The sequence below is a fragment of the Atractosteus spatula genome (genome assembly GCF_055471065.1).
Source record: "Atractosteus spatula isolate fAtrSpa1 chromosome 10 unlocalized genomic scaffold, fAtrSpa1.hap1 SUPER_10_unloc_5, whole genome shotgun sequence".
NCBI classification, from domain to species: domain Eukaryota; kingdom Metazoa; phylum Chordata; class Actinopteri; order Semionotiformes; family Lepisosteidae; genus Atractosteus; species Atractosteus spatula.
This window is the reverse complement of record NW_028296625.1, coordinates 1,317,923-1,321,624: the sequence shown is the minus strand read 5'-3', so window position 1 is coordinate 1,321,624 and position 3,702 is coordinate 1,317,923. Positions and strand designations below refer to the sequence as shown.

Genomic DNA, 3,702 nt, shown 5'->3' with positions numbered 1-3,702 from the left:
GTATTATTAGTATTATTGAGAGACAGGCTCGCTGTCTGCTCCTCAGGCTGGGACAGGAGATCACACACTATTGTAGTGTGCTCTCATGAGGCACCAGTTCTGTAGAGGTTTGGGCATTTACTGGGACAATTATTTTTGTGGCAGTAAATCACAAAATTGATTCTTTTAATGTTCTTGGAATCCAACCATGCGATATAACTCAAACAACGCACACACAGGTACTAATACATGAGGATACATTTATTAATATATAGAATATGCATGTAAACCAAACAGATCTTATCGTAAGGGTTATCAGAATACAAAAGATATAAATTCATTCAGTTACAAATTTACACATATCAAGAGGACATAAGTTCGGTATATCATTCATTTAGACCGTTTCGTAATTGAACTTGTTTACAACTTCTACATTAGATACTCAAAACAAGTACATAACCCTTAGGAATTAAATTAATATCAACTGGTTGGGAGCAGTAAAGCAATGAAGTTGAATACTCACTGCCGCTAAGCCTGTAATCTAACCGTTTCCGTAGTGTAGCGGTTATCACGTTCGCCTCACACGCGAAAGATTCCCGGTTCGAGTCCAGGCGGAAACAGCTTCTCTTTGCACGCTCCTGTACTTCACACAGGTATTAAACGACTGATCATTTGTTCCCAATCACTCAAAACAAGTACATAACCCTTAGGAATTAAATTAATATCAACTGGTTGGGAGCATTCATGCACTCTTGTACCAAACGCACGTTCCTTCTGTACGCGGAGCCGATCATTTGCAATTGGGCAATCAGGACGAGCTCTGTCGGCTCAAAAGCAGCGCAGGACCTGCAAGAACAACAGAAAGATTAGCTTGCAGCGGGGGATGCTAGATCTCATCAAGAATCGGCTCCAGCAGTCCCTGGTTCGAAACTGGGCGGAAACAGACCGGCTTCTTTTGTCGCCACGCACAAAAGGGGATTGGGGATTCGCCTAGCGCTGTGATCGAACAGACCCACTCACCTCTTAGTGTGGCGGGATCTGCACAGTGCATGTCGCAGCGCATCCTGCTTTCACTCCAATGCGCGTCCTGATGTACCCCAGTCTCCCGCGTGACAGGTGGGGATAATCACCACTATACTAACGAGGAAGACATCGCTCTCTCCGACCCCCGGCATCGCGTCCCGACCCACCGTGCTGGAAGCCGACGCGTGCTGTGATTTCTTTACGGAGCAGAAATGACAACCGAGGAGCCGAGAGATCATTTCAGCATTTCGCGTCTGAACAGAAAACACAAACGAAAAACTCGGAATGACTTGCCTTTGACGCTTATCAAAGCGTTCTTTGTGCATCGAACAGACCCACTCACCTCTTAGTGTGGCGGGATCTGCACAGTGCATGTCGCAGCGCTTCCTGCTTTCACTTCAATGTGCTTTCTGATGTCGAGTCGTGTGCCGTGCGGAGGCTCTGAAAGCGAGAGCAATGAAAAGGTGCACGACGCTGTGAAAGAAAACAGAGAAGTGAAAGGCAGTCCTTTCTCTAAGGAGGTAAAAGAAAAGCTTTCTACTCCCCGTCGGGGAATCGAACCCCGGTCTCCCGCGTGACAGGCGGGGATACTTGCCACTATACTAACGAGGAAGACATCACACCCTTCGACCCCCGGCATCGTGTCCCGACCCAGCGTGCTGGAAGGCGACGCGTGCTGTGATTCCTTTACGGAGCAGAAATGACAACCGAGGAGCCGAGAGATCATTTCAGCATTTCGCGTCTGAACGGAAAACACAAACGACCAACTCGGAATGACTTGCTTTTGACGCTTTTCAAAGCGTTCTTTGTGCACGACGACTGCGCCGCCTAGCAGATACAAATGGGTTGTACAACTCTGAACTAGCAAATGGAAGAGGGCTAAGCCCCCTCTCTTTTAGCCCAGGTTCGATCTGTCTCCCAGAATCACCAGGGCGCACGCACACACACACACCCGTGCCGTTGAAGTGCTCTGCTTCATTTCTAAGGGCAACTCAACATTCACTCCTACCCCGAGAACAGAAAAGACAGCGTCCGCAGCAACAACAGCTCAGGTCTCTGCACAGGAGCTAAGCTGCCCCCATCTCCTCTGCTCTGCGGCTCCTGTGGAGTGGAGTGGAGTGGAGTGGAGTCCTGCCTGGAGCCTTGTTTGCAGGCGGCGGCTCCCCGCGCTCTGTCTGTGCGTCGTGTCCAAGAGCTCCTGGGAGGAAGAGAGAGCCCTCCCACTCGGGGGCTTTACCACGGTCTGTGTGAGGAGGGGCGGGTGTGTCCAGTAGCTTATCGAGCGGAAGCCTGGGGCGGCGGAGAGCTGTGATCGTGCAGACCTTGAGGTGTCACCTCTTTGTCTGCTTTCCCGCCCCCCCTCCGCCCAAGCTCTGCTCCAGAGTAGCCCGGCAACCCCTCACACCTGCACGTGTCACAACCTAAGGTGTGGTCATGAGACACCCATGGGGTGCTGTTCTGTTCTTGCTAATTGTTTCCTGCCCGTCGCAGGCAGGAGTCCATGCGAGGAAGATGCGCTGGACAGAGCCCAGAGGGCGCAGCTGGGTGGCTTTCCTTCTGAGTGACGTTCCTGCAACACTCTCCCGCTCCTCTTGGTGCGCTCATGCCGCAACATAGGAAGGCTGGAGCAGGTGGCTGTGGGCTCTGTGCACTGCCGAAATAGCTCAGTTGGGAGAGCGTTAGACTGAAGATCTAAAGGTCCCTGGTTCGATCCCGCGTTTCGGTATTTTGTTTCATCGCGCCCTTTGTTCCTCTCTCCAGCGCCCCCTGCCTAAAGTGACGCTTCCCTTTCTCAGCCCGAAACGCAAGCGAGACACCAGCAGCGGTCCCTGCAGGTTTCCGTAGTGTACCGGCTATCACGTTCGCCTAACACACGAAAGGTCCCCGGTTCGAGACCGGGCGGAAACAGCCTCTTGTTGCACGCTCCTGTACTTCACAGAGGTCTTGAGCGACCGGTCATTTGTTCCCAATGTATTTCCGGTGCCTTCATGCACTCTTGTACCTAACGCACATTCCTTCTGTACGCGGAGCCGATCATTTGCAATTGGGCTGTGCCGACAGACCAGGACGAGCTCTGTCGGCTCAAAAGCAGCGCAGGACCTGCAAGAACAACAGAAAGATTAGCATCCAGTGAGCCCAAGATCTCATCAAGAATCGGCTCCAGCAACAGGGCTGGGCGCATTGTTCCATTCTCCGACCACTCTCGGTGTAAACAAGTCCCTCCTGGTCTCTGCTTGAAATGCACTTTCCTGCGTTTGCTTTGGTGTAACTGGCTTCCCCTGCATGCGCGAATGTGAAGAAGATCCTTAGTAAGTCATTGAAGAAAACCGAGAAGAGGTCGGAGTGGCCTCTGTCGTTCATCAACGATCCAGTCAGGCGCTTTACTCCTCTGTAAAGCGCCGTTCGTTCACATCGATTGGCTTTTTTTTTGCCTTCATTCGCGCAAGTAGTAAAAGCAGACGCCCCTATTCTGCTGTGACCCGGATTCGAACGGGGTTGTTGCGGCCACAACGCAAAGTACTGACCACTATACAATCACGGCGAGTTACCGATACCCCCGTGGCAGGGCGGAAAAGGCTGTGCTCTCTTCGTGTGACCTAATTCGGAAAAGTCCTGACGTTGCATGTCAACTGAGCCCCAGTATACATCGACCCTTCGACACTCTGAGTGACAACTCTCTTGCGCGTTTTCTCATATTTA

General features: G+C 51.6%; 1 non-coding gene across 1 annotated transcript; it reads right to left on the bottom strand.

The window, feature by feature from the left end:
- Nucleotides 1-1,542: 1,542 nt before the first annotated feature.
- On the bottom strand, nt 1,543-1,614 carry trnad-guc (transfer RNA aspartic acid (anticodon GUC)). Its single transcript has one exon. It is a non-coding gene; the product is annotated as a tRNA-Asp (tRNA).
- Nucleotides 1,615-3,702: the final 2,088 nt, after the last annotated feature.